Source organism: Falco naumanni, chromosome 3 (genome assembly GCF_017639655.2).
Source record: "Falco naumanni isolate bFalNau1 chromosome 3, bFalNau1.pat, whole genome shotgun sequence".
NCBI lineage: Eukaryota > Metazoa > Chordata > Aves > Falconiformes > Falconidae > Falco > Falco naumanni.
The window spans coordinates 105176615-105192943 of NC_054056.1; positions in this window are offsets into that span (position 1 = coordinate 105176615).

Here is a 16329-nt window from a genome sequence, read left to right on the forward strand (position 1 = left end):
CTGCAGAACTGCTCCTCAGACCACAGGGAAATCTCTTGTTTTTTCAAGCAATGGCAAAACTCAAATAGGAAACCTGTGCATGGCACCTTTGGGGAATGTATGATGGCAATTTGGTCTTGCTGATGAACCATAAATTCTCTGGCACACTTGTGGGGACCATACCAAGTATAATTGCAGACTTACACCCCTTCAATACTCCAGAGCATGAAGAGGCAGCAGAGCCTTTTTCAACAGTGTCTGCAGCAGTGTTATGTTTAATTAGGACCCATTACAGATGATTAATAAAAGCATAGCTAAGCAAGCCTTACCATAACTTGCAAAATTATTAAAATGAGCCTTGAAAGCTGAGGCAGAGGGAGAATTGGTGGGCAATGATCTGTGCCATTCATCAGCTGGGAATGGGCAATGATCTGTGCCATTCATCAGCCAGGGAAAATCATCAGTTTTCCCTGGCTTTGGCTAAACATAATGCAAGGTGCTTCAGCCTGGGGAACACTTGCACTCATCTTGGCAGGGCAACCGTATTCCCACAACACCACCTTACTTTTTGCAGGAACTGGTATCATATGCTAATGCAGGGGTTATGGTGTGAAATGTATGTATGTGCAGGTGAGGTGTGCTGTGCTGATTTTGAAACTGTGCAATTTAAGACAAACATTCTAAACTGCTACCTAGGCCCTAAATCTGTATCCAGAAAATATGCAGGTGCTCAAGCAAATAGTTCAGGCAGTTTTGAACCCTTTTGCCAGTGGCAGAATAATCAATATATCTGTCTCCCCCAAATATCTTTTCCTCCCATCTGGTTGCAGTGCAGGAGATGGGATGGAGAGAATGATGTGCTGGTAACAGTTAATGAATACTTTGTGTATGCCTCAGAGAACAGACCCCTATGATTTTTAAATCTCTTCTGTGTCACTTCAACTCCCCAGATTGATCAGTATCTCTCAGACAAGGCTTTGTCATCGGATTGTGGCCAAAGCATATTTTGGCCTACACAAAACTAACAATCTGCTACTCTGTGGATAAATAAACATTTGCATCATTGTGTGTTTAAAAACTAATCCTGAAAGGCATTAGCTTGTATTTGCAAATGTCCTCAGTGCCAGTCTGGGTATTCCCAATGTCCTCAAGACAGTTATACACTTGAGCTCTGTTTCTTGGAATTTCACAGCGTGCCTGATTTCTTTCTGAGCACTGTATGACATTCTCTCTTCTTTTGCCTTTCTTTTTACATAAAAAAGTCCAAACTGAACCATGACTGTGTAACTCAGCTACTTTCGCTGTCACCTTTTTTGTGCAAAGTCAACACCCAGTTAATCATGATTTCAATGGGACAGCAAATCTACAGTCCACCAGATATTTCTGGATTGCTCTTTTGCATTACGGTGCAACCCACAGCAGGTGGAACAATGCAGTGACAAGAGAAAGGTTTTTGTTGTGTATGTATCTGTTGTACCATTACAATTTCCAAAGGGGTAAACTGGTCTTTTCCATTAAAAGGCATCATTGACCTTGACACCTCAAAACCTTCTAAAACCCTAGATAAACCAATATCCATTTCCAGCCTAAGCTGATCCATGAGTATTCCCTTGAAATCATGGTGCCTTGTTTTGATGTTTATAGGTAAATGTTTTACAGTAAGGGTAATGAACCCAGAAAGGAGGGAAGCAACATCAATCCCAGAGCACATTCAGCTTCCAGGAATAGATACTTATAAGCTGGTAGCACCGGGATCTTGTGTTGCTTTTTGTCCCTCAATATTCACAGCATCGCAGTTTGGATTGCCATATCCTACTGTCTCTGTGGGATTGCAGGTTCATAAACCAGTGAATGAATTATATTCACCCATTTGTTTAGTTTTATCGTCTGTGGCAGATATGATAAGGAAAATAACTTTGTGTAATAAGGAAGCTGTGACTGATGCGGTGTAAGCTGGAAATCGTATAAGTCATGGCTGGTCCTCTGTGTGTAACAGAGCCCAGTTTGGTGTAAAGAATTCATACAAATGCACCTGATTTGTGGCATTTCTGCAGCCCAGAACCACAGTCAGATTTTGTGACTGTTTCCATGTTCTCGGCGCTTCCTAACTGCTTCCCCCCACTTCTCTGATGCTGCTGGTTCCTACTTACCCTCTGACCACACGTCTGCATCTGCTTCCTGGATGTAGGTGAGGGCAGGAGCTGGTGCAGGACCCAAGCGTGCATGTCCCCAGCCAAGTGCCTCTTGCCCCAGCTTTCCTGTGGAGATGGATCCAAGAGCAAATGCCTTGTCCATGAGTAACTACACTTCTCTTGTGTTTTTCAGAAAGGGTTCTGCAGTGGCTCTGTGGTGCAGCAGGAATGGTCACAACTCATCCCTAGAGAGACTCTGCAACCTGGGGGAGCCCCAGGCCGCAGCTGGGGGCTCTTCCCTGCAGGAGCTGCGGCCCTGGAGAGCCCAGGTGGGAGCAGGGGGTCCCTGAAGGGCTGCAGCCCGGGGCAGGGCTCATGCTGCAGCTATCTTCCCTGCTGCGCACCACAGATTACTTTTGTGTGTAGAGTGCCCTGAGAATAATCAGTGGTAACCAGTGACTGTAGAGACCGTGACATCTCCAGCAAGCAGCCCTAGTGGCATTTGGGACAGCTGTTTCTCTTCCTGATCACTCTCAACACACTGACATATCACACTAATGAAAGAGAAAATATAGTATTTTAGAGAATGGTATGAGATTTGGGAAAATCTTGGGGATATTTTGAAGGTTTTAGTGTCCCTTTGGGACATTTTCCTTCTAGTTAAAATTACTTAATTTCCTAACAACGGTCTTTCCATCATAGAGACCAACTGAGCCATGACTAGACAAGAAAATACACAAAGGTCTGAAAGTGAGGTCGGGAGTTTGGCCATTATACATTGCGAAAGGTAAGTGCATTGGGGGCATTTGGACTACCTTGTTTACATAGTTTTGACTCCCTGAATGGGATTTAATGTGAAGACAGGGTGAATGGTTCTTATTTGGCCCTGGACTTGAAAGGAAGTTGTAATGAAGTCAATGTTGGTCTCCTCTCCCAAGAAACAAGTGAAAGGATGAGAGGAAATGGCCTCATGTTGCACCAGGGGAGGTTTGTATTGGGTACGAGGTAAAAATTTTTATATAGCCTGTTAGAAAAAATTTATAGTCTCTTAGAAAAAACAGGCTGCTCAGGGAAATGGTGGAGTCTCCATCCCTGGAGATGCTTAAAAGACGTATAGATATGGTGCGCAGGGACATGGTTTAGTGATGGACTTGGCAGCGTTAGGTCAATGGTTGGGCTCAATGATCTTAAGGGTCTTTTCCAGCCTAAACGATTCTGCTATTCTATTCTATGATCCTATGATTCTACGCCATTGTACCATGACTTTTCTGTTGAGGACTGGCTCAGTGCTGGAAAGTCAAACCTAAAACTCTAGTACTCAAGCTCTAAAGATATGAAAAATTTATAGGCTAATACAGTGTATTTTACAGCAGTTCTTGGAATATGAGAGCTTGGAAGCATGGTAGCCTGCCTGGAGGCCAGTATCCTTTTTAGTTCATATAATATAATTAATCTTGTGCATTTTGCTTGGTCTCTGGGAATTGCCTTAGCTGTTTATCATGAGGAGAATAACACTATCCCTTTTGATCAAGCTCAAATCGTCCAAGATTTTATAGGCTAAGACCAACACCTCAGTTTCTAACTAGAAAGTAAATGGCAAGCAATGAGGACTGTGGATTTCTAATCTTACTGTGTCCCAAGTGAACCACTACATTTAATAATCAAGCTGCATTCTGCCTTCGCTCCAGTGCCTCAGTAGTCCCAGAGCAGGGCCCCACATGGAGCGTATTTCAGCAATCTCACTAATTTAGTTAAATTGGTGGAGGAGCTGGTCAGTTAAAAAAAAAGCACACAAAGCCCACAACACATACTGCTGTGTATGATTTGGATGTTAAGGATGGGATTAGAATTTACAACAGCTAAGACTCTTCAATACATTTGCATATGTTATGTAAATGTCCTTGAAAATATATTGACATGTATTAAACATGTGAACTCTGTAATTTGTGGTACAGTCTCTCAGACGGGGAGAGTTTCCATATGGAAGCTAGTTAAGTTTAGCTTGAAAATGTGCATGGTAAATGTTTATTTAATTAGCCAGACACACAAACTGCGAGACTAATTATTTTAATTGATTAATTTCAGTTAGGTAGACCGATTCTCAGAGTAATTACTTGACAAATCTTAATAGACTAGTTTACTTTTTTTGAAGGCGTTATTAAAGCTGCCATCCCCTGGAGGGTTCTTCATTTGCAAGAGAAATATATATCATATATAGCTAATGTCCCAGGCACTGTCACAGTGCATGCTGTTCAGGGACAATGCGCTGCCAGCCCAGGGAGGCTTTCTCACCAGCCAGTATTAAAGGTGTTCAGCCAAACAGTGTGGAAAACAGCTGCTCCTGCAGTGAGTAATTCTCAAACCTCCAAGTGCCCATCTGGGCCTGGAAGTGGCTGAGCAAAGAGCAGGAGCTGCTGCCACATGGGTATGTGTGCAGAGGATGTGGTAGCAGGGAAGGCAAAAGCTGTATTTTCTGTGTAGGAGCAGTCTGAGCTGCATAACTTAAGATGTAAGGTTGTGGGGAGCTTCACCAAGGAAACTACTTTCCCCAGCGAAGTCAACAGGAAAATATTCCAACTATTTCAGTGGTGGTAGCATTTTGTGTGAAATCTTTGGGTCATGGCTGCATATCTTTATAAAATAAGGCTGTATATCTGCTTCGTGAGTATTTCTGTGTTTGTGCATATATACTAGCTAAAACTTCCAAAGGCAGGATATTAAAGTTTCTGGTTTATGTTTTCTGTGGTCGTATTAGTTCCAAATTATTTTATGTCTTTTAATGTTCTAAAAGCATAGAGCTCAAAAGCCAGTGCTACACAGGAAGTTTCACGCTTTGTTCACAGTGGTTTTATTGTTTGTGAGATTGGCTCATGGATTAAAAGTTGTGAACCTGTTAGTTTAACTCGCTCCACCACAACCTTCTTACCAAAACGCAACACACTCCTGTCCCAAATGCAAAGTCCTTACATAAAGGAAATTAACATTAGGAAATATATTTATTTCTTTTTTGATTCTCAGAAGTATCAGAATAATTTGCGCTGAAAATCTGGGAGAAAAAAATCAGTCTGAGGCAAGAAGCAAGCATGAAATGCTTTAACCCAAGTGGACAAAATGAGATATAAGCAACTGAAAAAAGAGACTTATCATGGAAAACGTTAAGCAACCTTATCTCTCTCTGTTGCTAGCAGCTCCATCTGATACACAGAGTAAAAATACTGAAACCAGAAAAGCAAACACAGCAACAATCAACTTTATTTATTGAAATAAAGATGCATAAAACAACACTTCTATATCAAAATGTCCTAGAGGAAGAAAACAAATCTTACCAGGCAAGGTTTCCCAGTACTGAAAGAACTATGAAGGGAATTGCTGGAGGCAAAGAGCTGCAGTTTTGTAGGAAGTGATACACCCTGAGATAGGGAGGATAGAAGGCTCTTTAACACAACAGAGGCTTCCTATAAAATATTCCAGTTTATATTTTCTATAGCAGTATTAGAGACCCTGGTGATTATATTCTTTTTTCTTGAAACAAGCTGTTCTGAAAGTATACTGGTCAAAACGATTTGCCCTTTCCCTAGGAGATTATGAAGTGGGAATCTGTTTTGATGGTTAATCATTAAATGGAGTCCCTTCCATTTTCAGGAACAGAACGTTTCCTAAAAGAAATGGTGACTGAAATGAAATGCTATGTATTCAAGCAACCTTGGTTTGCAAATAAGCTGACAATTATGCAAGCAATGGCACATGTGAATCAGGTAATGTCTGAATAAGCAGCTGGAACCATTTTGTTCACAAATAGTGAATTGGCACCAGTGGCACCTTACGAAACAGGAGACTGCTGTTGTGCAGGATATTATCATCTGAGTTACCTAAAGTATGTTTTCTGCTGTGATTGTTGCAGGTGACCACATTTTTTTGTTCTATGCACTCCTAGACAACTTACTTAAATTGGAACTCTGCTTACGATGTCAGTAATAATTCAAAAGTATAATTTTTTGTTTTCCTGGAAAGAAGAAGTCGACATTCTAGTTGAACAGACTGATTCAGCTCCCTGCTCCAGCATTGTTGAAATGAGGCTGCAGAAACTGTCATAAGCAAAGCATTGATACTTCCATTTGCACCATCTATTGCAGATTCTCTAAATCAAGGATTTAAATTAAATCAAAACTTTTCCCAAAGCAAAAAGCAATCCTACAGAGAAAAATACATCATTGCATTTGATCCAGGCAACTGTCCATCTTCTGATAAAATATGAAAAACATCTTCCTGCTAACCAGTTCCTTTCTCACCCAGAGATTATCGGTGTTTTTATAAAATACTGTACATAGTTATGCTAAATTTTATAGCCATCTGCTTAGATGTAGCAGATTATGTATTTTTTGTGGAATTATACACCCAAAGAAATGTGTATGACTTAAATGTTTGCAGGACTGGTGCTCACATGCCGATGCTGGCATCCTTGTCCAGAAAGCTTTCAAAAAGAGCCCCTGAGATGATCTGAGTTCCAGTGAAACACACCAGAATATGCTGAATTAATTAGTTACATCACTAAGTGTGGTTGGTGTGTGTGGATATGTATGTGTTTGTAGGGAGCAATTTCTGTTAAATTAAAACCAGGAAATAACAAGGCTCCACCAAACAGCTTTCTAACCCTGATAACCCTGGTGATGACTCTGCTAAGTTTAAATGTAGAACCCAGGTGCAATCTTGCAGTCAAGGATCAGCTCCCCACACCCGTGGGATGTGTTTCTAAAGACACTCTGTGCTTCCACTAGTCTTCTGGCGCTGACTCATGGTCATCAAGACTCAAATACTATGTTGTGAATGAACTCCAACCTGATTTCCCTGTAATGTGATCATAGCTTGAAGAGGGTATAAAACTACCTCAATGATCATAAACAAAACAGTGTCATGGCACAGGGCTGTGCTCTGTTCTGCAGATACCCACAGTGTTAAATGATTAGCATGCTCCTTAGCATGGTTTTGGCCTACACCAATTAGTGGTTGCCCACAGATTGCTCTGGCATGGTTTGAGGCCGACATAGAGCAGCTGTTGTGAGCTTAAACATCTTGTGCTGGGGCCAGGGGCTTGGAGTGGGGGAATTAGCTGTACGGATATAAACTCCATAATACCACTTACTCTACTTACTAGGACCAGAGAATGGTCTTTAGCCTGTTTTATTTAGAGACAAGATCTGAAAGACGTGAGGCCAGCTTTCATACATGCAGCTTCTGCATCACTAAGCCTTGAAACTTTAAAACCCACTTTAAACAAGAAAACCGGGGGTTTGCTCCCATAATATTACTCCTCCTCACCAGCGTGAATAAATCCAAAGGAACTCTTACCTTCCTTCACACCAACACTTGGGCTGGGCTCCCTTCCGTCATAATTCAAAGAACTGTTCTGTATTTTGGAATGAACACAGCTAATGAACTATCTCTGTTGCCAGGTTTTTGTTAATAATTTTCAGCTCTAGGAAGATACTGGAGAATGTGGGTGTGCCATGCTGCTCAAAAAAATTTTATGCTCACAGACTGCTCATGTCAAGTACCATGGTTGGTCTCAAGCAGCAAAGATCTGTCTGAGTGTGCACAGGTCATGGAGGTTGTTAAAACCATCACCTTGTCTCCCCGTTTCAAATGTGAAAGCACATTTTTTTTCATGTCTGCCTTTTATGCCTGAGCTCTACAGATAATCCTGTTGCCCTGACTTTAAGAGTTCGGATTATTTGTTTGATTTTTTTTTTTGTTTTATTTTCCCAGCCATTATTGATGCGTGCTCACCATAAGAGAGAGAATCAAAGTTTTCCTGTGGGATTGGTGCTCCATGTAAATCTAGGAGTTCATTTGATTGAACGATTTACATAATTTACTGCATCCACCTATGTATAGCCCACTCCAGTTTCATAGGGATTGGTTTAAACTTGCCTTGTGCATCCATATCAGAGGGAAATATTCCTTCAGATGTTGATGAAACTGTGGTGATAATTTAATATAAGTAACTGCTGTGGTGGGAGTGAGGTAGGCAGACAACTGAGGCTTGTGACTTTGCCCCCTTGTTGAACCTGTAGTGAGGTGCTTGGGGGGAAACATCTCCAGTGCTGAAAAGTGCACAGGATCCTGTCTGTCTGTAATGATAATAATCTCAAACCAAGTAAAATTTTAATGAATCTTTCCTTTTTCAGTGGTAAATTTCAGGTTCTTACGATTCCCCAGTGGTACGAATCCCACTTAGCATTTGCACAAGCAGGCTTCCTCAGCCCAGTTACCACATCCACTAAACTACATTATCAGAATTTTTAGCATTTACCTTTCATTTCCAGGAAACCTTCAATCTGGGGATGGCACTGTTTATCAGATTTATGGACCTTTTATTACCTTTGTCATTCTCACAGAGGTAGATGGTCTTGAGTTGCTCCAGGCTTGGTGCATGGAAAAGGATTGTAAATGGGTTTCTTCCTTTTCCACTGGGTTTAAATTTGATTTCTTGACGACACAATTAAAAGATACAGTATGATTTTGGCTTTTCTGTCGTGATGGGATGAACACCAACACTTTTGCATGGAGAGCTTTCACCTGGGTAGGAACAAGTCTGTCTCTATAGCTGCCTGGTTCAGCTTGGTGCTGCTGATATGAACATTTACTGGTGAGAGAAACTGCAGCTTCTTTAGAGCCCCAGTTAGATCTAATTTGTTCCACCACTGCTTTGCTGGTTGCAGATGCTTTTATGTACAATATAGGATACACTGACCCCTCTGCCTTCCCTCTTCACAAAAAAACCCTTGGCTTTTTTCCTTTCCCTGTGTTCTCTAAGGGTGGAGACAACCCTCAAGGCAGATGCTAGTTAATATTTACCAACTATGGTCCTGCTCTTGACATCGATGTGATACTTGCAGATAATTTGCATCTACAAGTTCATATAAAATGAACTCTTAAACTAGAGACAGAAGAACCCAGACCAGGACTTATCATCTTCAGAGCTGGTTTTATGTTTTCCTTTGTTTGATAAGTCAGTCTGTGTGTCCCTGAACTACTGCTTCTGGCATTGCTAACCCAACATCTTTTGGACCTTTAAAGGTCCAAAATTTTCAGTGGTAAATTTCAGGTTCTTATGATTCCCCAGTGGTATGAATCCCACTTAGCATTTGCACAAGCAGATGCTGTCACATAAAGCTTTTGAAGTCTTTCATCACTAATACTGTACAGCTGCACTGAAGCATGGTCTCCAAGACATTTCTAAATACACGTTCATTTTGCTTTTTAGCTGTGGTATTAATCTTCTGTTTAACTTCCTCATTCTATTACAGAATTTGGAGATGTCTACAATGTTGCCTAGCTTTGGGTATGCAATACTCCGCTGAGATCTTTTACAGGTCTTGTAGACGCATGGTTCCTGGTATCTGAGATTGCAACAAGGCACTTCATAGGATGTTGACTTTTACTGCCACAGACAGTGAGGAAAATTGCTTTCTGTTTATAATCTTATTTGTGAGAAAATAGTGGTGCAACCTTTTTAACCTTCTGAACTTCTGTGTGCTTTCAGGCAGCTGCTATGTTTCACTGTCTTTCTTTTTTCTAATCAACCTGTTCATGAAGTCTTACCTTCTGTTCCCAAACAGAATTTCATTCCTCAAATTATTGTCACTGTATCCAAAATAGATAATATTTAGTCTCTGTCTGTATGAGTAACAAACAGAGTATTCATCTACCACTGATCAGAGTGAGTGCTAAATATGCAACATGAGGGTCTCTTGTAAACAATGGATCTAGTTTGGGGAATGTGAAATATCTGTTATTTTCTTTTCACTCTGAACTTCTGCCTGGGGTCATGGTAAGTCAATCGACTTCATAGATTTAATGATGGAGACATCAGTAAAAATGCAAAAAAATATTAGGCTTTACTGATCATATACACAGAATTTACAGTAGGCTATAGTTAGGCTAAATTTTTTTAGTGTCCAGCTTTCATTAACCTGTTTTGCCACTCTGTTTATATAGTTATACATAAAACACTAACTAATGCTGTACTATGCTATTGTATGCTTGTGTACATCATAGTATATCACAGGCTAGATGCTCTACAGATGTACATCAGAAGAGACTCAGTGGCATTTACAGAGCATTATTGGTTTATTAATCAATATATCAACGGGAGATCTGTCACTTTATATGTAGAAGTGTATTCATACAGAAAAGAACTATAGATAACCCTAATATCTTAAATATCTGTGGTCATTGAGTAGTTCCTTACACTTGAAAAGGAGAGTTCAATATGAGGTGTGATGAGTGTCCAGGTAATTGGGTGGAACGCTGCTTTTATTTTGCAATTGACAGCACAGATCAAAGAAATTCAACCAAGACCCTGCTCCACAAAAAGTTCAATCCTGACAAGGTGTGTGTGTATATATATATAATATTATATGTGTGTATGTGTGCACATGCATGCACACAAATGTGTCTTTAGAGTGATGGTACGCATACATGTACATACATGTTATGCAATATATAAATAATATCAATGAGAGTATCAGTTTCCCATACGGCAGAACTGGGAACGCGAACAGGAGCAGAAAAATGTGTGAAAACAGCTGTCTCCAAAGAATCCCTTGCCTCTCCTGACTGCAGGTTGCCAGTGTTTCCTAGAGACTGCACAAGCTACAAGTTTGTGCGTTATTAAAGAGGAAGGCACATAAATCCCTCATGAGGATTCAGCACGAATGTGCTTTTTAAAGAGAGAGGTTGATGATGCCTGTGCTTGAATGTGTTATAAAACTGCGCATGTGTTGAAATCTGGCACTTTTCTGTGCCAGCACAGTACACGCACTGAGCAGTCATTTGATGCCTCAAAAACATCTGTGGCAAGATACCTCGTTCAATTTAATCCTTCACCTTGCCAGGATTTTTGCAAAGCATTTCATATTAAATACAATGTGCCCTTCAGCTTCCTTCCTGAAACCATCAGCCAACACTACTGAATACTCCACTGCCCGTATTGACTGGAAGGTACGAGCTATAATGCAGAATACATGAAAAAAAATACTAGAATACTGATCATCCACATAAAGCAAATGGGGACTTGGTCTGTTAGGAATCTTTAGCATCTGCCATATGCAGGGATATTCATGGTATCCCCCCAGGCAGTGTATGGAGGTGGAGGAGGTGAGATTGGGGCACCAGATTTAAAGATGCCTAGCAAAGCATGTTCACCACAGCCTGTTACAGACACAGCTATAGCTTAGCAGCCCTCTTTTATGGTGCTGTTTAAACATGGTGCTGATGAGAAAATTGCATAGCCATTCTGGGTCTGCTAAAACCCAAACTTTACCTTCAGGGACAAGAAGTTGCTTGACTTACAGGATCTCTTTGTAGCTAGTGTCATTGCTCCATAAGATGTGCAGCTGCAGTTATAAAGGTGTTTTCTGCCCCACAGTTACCAAGACAGTGGTTCCGCTGACTAATCAGTGAGTCTCTGGAATTGTTTTTTTTTTTGTACATTTTCTGCTTGGAGATTAAGCTGAGCAGAATGACAGCCCTTGTTCTGCTCTCTGTTCAATATGAGGGAGGCAAATTAACACAGACGTGGGTGGAAAAATCAAGAACTGAAGTCTAAATCAAGAGGAAAGGCAGGTTTTGAGATAGGCTGATAAGAAGTGATACAGCAGGTTATGAGCAGTTAATGAAGGAGGATGAAGTAGCACAAGAAAAGCCATCTCACATTGGTTGGTGAGCACATACATGGTGGGGATTTTCTTTATTTTGGCTTGTTATGACCACCCCTTGCTGCTGCCTTGCTAGGACATCCCAGAACAGACATCCGGTTCAGTGTCTCCACCACTAGATTTCATGTCTTAAAGCCACCAAGCACCACCACAGGTCGTATCATGTTTATGTGTTGGACTAAACATCTCTGCGCCCTCTAGAAACTGATTTACCTGCAGAGGGAGGAGAAAAAAAATTCATTACAAAGGTGCTAAAGGACTTCAGGAATAAATTAATATCAGTTGAGTGGAAGTGGATCAAGTCTGGACAAGCTGAAATGCTCCAGCAATGAGTTTGAAACATTAATGAAGACAGAGGGAAATGCACGAAACCAGCTGGAGTGAGGGAGTTAACAGAGAAGTAACTCACTAGTGACACAGAGATAAGCCACTTAGGCTGTCAGCTCATTCATCAAGCCATCTCAGCTTCGATATGCTCAGTAAACCTTTACCTTCTTAGAGCTTTTACCATCTCTGCAGTCTGTTTTGGCTGTTTTTTCAGCTCCTCCTGATTTCGGAGGAATCAGAGAGAAGAATCTACTCCAGTCTGTGACCTGGCTATTTATTTTGTAGCTAGAGGTCATCTTTATACCTGAAAAGCATCCTTATCAAGCTAAATGCTCTTTTTTTTCCTCAGGCATCAAAGCTTTGGCATGATAAGACAGCCTGAGTTGAAAGTTCATATTGAGGAGAATAACATAATGGGCAGTATACAAGCAGGAAAAATACATTGCATCTATTTTTTTCCCCTTGATTAAAACCCCATTTTGTTTATGGTCACTGGAAGTAACCAGCACCACTCAGTGGTAATAGTAGTGATGTCTCTTCAAACATCCAAGTGCAGCTACTAGAGTGTAATACACACACCAGGGTGAAAATTGTTGTGGTGTCTATAGGTTTCCATAGCAGATATAGGCTTACCCTGCAGTAAAGCAAAGCGAATATATAGTTACTTAATAACCTAGAGCTGTCTCCTTCTGTTGGAGTGTATTAAAAGGATGAGGAGAACTGCAGCTACAATTAGTGGCAATAGTATTTACCCATGCTCCAATATTTACTCTTCTCTCTTTAGGTGACGCTCTGAATAGATGGTTGGACATAATCTCTGAGGCCCAGCAGTCACGTTCGTATGAAAGGATGAGGGGGTTGATTCTGGCAAGTGCTGCTGTGGCTTTCTTATATTCTGCCTCTCTGTTACAGTTACCCAGTGACAGCAAAAATAGTCAGAGCTGCTTAAAAATCACTGGCTGCCACATGAAAGCTAGGGACTGCGGTCAGGATGTGGAGATGACACTTTAGGGATATATGTGTCACCTAAGTTAGGTGCTCTCCTTTAGCCAGCCTGCTTTGGATTTTTAGTTAGAACATGAGGGGAGGACAGCAATCACGCTAATGTAATATTAACCAGCCTTATTGCAATAAAATGTTGTGCGGGTACAGAGCTTTTTACTCAAGCCATCACCAGGAATTCCTTTAAAACCTGTGAGCTGCATTAGGTAACTGGATAAGTATTTGCAGTAAGATAAGCCTGGCATTGTTGGTGTTCATGGTATTTCTTATGCAGGGAAGAACTGCAGCCACAGAGTTTACCTGTTTATCTCTGGTTATATTTGGCAATCTTGACAGATCATGGAACTCAATGATAACAGTCACACTATGGTAACCATAATGTTACTACAAGGTAGCAAAGCAAGGTTTTGTGTTTATCTGATCGAGATGGAGTGGCTCCAGCCCGAGCTTGTCTGTAATTAGCATTCAGCAGGATATATATTTGCTTTCTGTCATAACTCTTGCAGTGACCACCAAACAAGAGTCAAAATATTGTTCTCTGGCTGATGAGAGACCAAGTCTTCTTCCCTGAGCACTGAGCAGGATGGCATGTGGCTCAGTAACATTCATGCATTTTACATCAGTAACAGCGGAGTTCTGTTTCCCCATGCTCTCAGAACAGAGCTGAAATGCAGCCACCTCTGGGTCGGAGAGGAGCAATGTGCCAGGGCACAGCCCATCCTGGAGGAAGAGACTTGTCTGGTCTAAAGGCCCTGCAGAAGAAAACCCCATGCAAAATGGTCCCACAGGAGCATGCAGGGACATCCAAATGCTGACCAAGGGAGGCTCTGGCTGGTCCCTCAACTGGTCCAGAGGGTCCTGGTCTCGGGAGCTGTGTTAATTCACACGAACTGACTACATATCTCCCAGGTATGACATTTAGTTTGCTGAACCATGTCTTAACTCTTTAACTTCCAACTTCTATTTAAAGCCATATAAATATTGTTCTGATGTGCTTTATTCTTAAAATCTTACTCTGATATGAACTAAATCAATGTAAGTCAGAAGAAACTCCTTTATGCAACATAGTTGTAAAAACAATGAAAGGGCAGAATCATAATCTGCTCTGTCAAACTGCCACACTTGGATTTATCCCCTCTAAGTGTGGGTGAGGGTCCTGGGTTCACAGTGGACCTTGCTGGGAACAGTTAGCACATGCACACATGCTTGCATACACACATAAATGTGTGTGTAACCTGTCTACTCACAGAGACATATGTGTGTATATACATATAAATCTTTCCTGTGTGCCTGTGTTTATTTGTGTCTGTGTATGCAAACATATTTATTTAGAGAGAAAGAATGGGATTGAGTACAGCTGAAAAAATAATACAGTTATCCTAAGATCTGAAATGCCCTCTGCATGTGCTCGCCTCTCTTTAAGTACAGAGGAAACCTAGGGAGACTGAAAAAATGCTATTTTTAGTAATAAATTTCCTAGCTTTTGCTGCTAATACCATTATAACTTATTACACTGAAAGGTATTTGGAATTTAATTAACTTGGCTTTTAATCCTGGTTGTTTGCTTTGTTCTTTCTTCCAATGCGAGCAACAAAAATGAACTGTGTACTTTCACCTTTATTACCAATCAGTGCCCAATCACTTTCACTTTTACATTCTCAGACACGTACACAGTGTTGCTGTGTGAGAATACAGACATTTCTCCTGAAGTCAACAACTCTTTTTGTTAGCAGAAAGAAATTAATAAATAAAAATTCAGGGAACCTTTTTGCTTCGTGAAATAATATATTTTTATACTATCTCTGTAGATCACAATCGATCTATTCCAGTTCAGTTCTGCCTTTGAAATTTGTTGTGTAAGATATCCCTGGACTTAACCTGGGGGAGAGGCTAGCCTAAGGCCCATGCGGAATACTTTGTAACTTTTCCAGTAAAATGGTTCTCATGACTGTGGCTCGGTGCTGTAAGCTGGAGCCAAACAAGCACATTCACACCACCCAAACCTCCTTTCAACTCCAGACTCTCCAGACTGCTTTTTGCACACTTTGGCAAACCCCCAAAGCAGAAGAACATGGCTTGTCTTTCCACAACAGGTACAGTGACCCTGGATACACAATGGGGCGCCTTTTAAATGGCTCCTTCTAGTTTCCCAATTGTTAACATTTTCTTCTCTTAATTTAAAGTCTGCATCTGAGACAACTGCTTCTTCGAGAAGGAGGAACATTTTCCCAGTCCTTCCAACCTGTGCTGTTACTTAAAATAGGAAGGTTTGTATTGATACATTGCCTAAACCAATGGCAGTGCATGCCTGTTGATAAAGCTTTCGTGGTAGTTTATTAAATATAAATAATAAATTTAATTTTTTTTAAAAAAATAAAGATTTTAGTAGTATATTGCCTTAAAAGAAAAGGAAAAGCATAATTGCATTTGGTGACTAACTGAAACATGAAAATAAGGGGGTTTAGTTGCCCCCTTTGCCTGGTCCCTGAAGGAGGGCAGAATCTCTGAGGGCTGCCTACAGCCACAGGAGTTCAGAGCAAGGGGCTGAAGAAAGTGCTTACCTCTCTGCTCCTTATTCATAGCACTCAGCTTGTTATTCAGAACCTGGTATGTTTGTAAAAATACCTGTTAGTGAGCGTTTCAGTTCTGTTGAGTTTTAGTCAGGTAAATTGTCTTGAATTTTACAGCTGTTAATGCTTAACAGAGACAGCCCAATTCCTCCCAAATCTGAGTGTTGGAATTGCTTCTTAAGTGATTTCTATGTATGAATGGCACAATGCTGCTCACATTACCTGTGGTGACACTTCCAGGCAGCCACTGGCCTGCTGTGGAGGGCAGGCCTCACATTTCCTCAAGCCAAAATTCTATTTCTGTGTACAGTTCTGCCTCTTATTTGCTCCCCATTCCACTTTCCAATTTGCAGATGCTCCTTCTGCAAGGAACTGGAAAGAAGAAAACATCAGCTTCAAGACTGCACTGGATTTCGTTCACAAAGAGATGAAATAGTAAGCGCTGTTATACATAAATAATCATATATTCCAAGCACCCATTCCTTGTAGCGGTAGCTTCCACTTGTCCCCTGTTAGAACATACCACTTGTGTTTGGCTGTGGCGTATTTTCAGAGATACTGAAGTGTACTTTAGTGCTTGAATAGAAATCCCACTCAGCG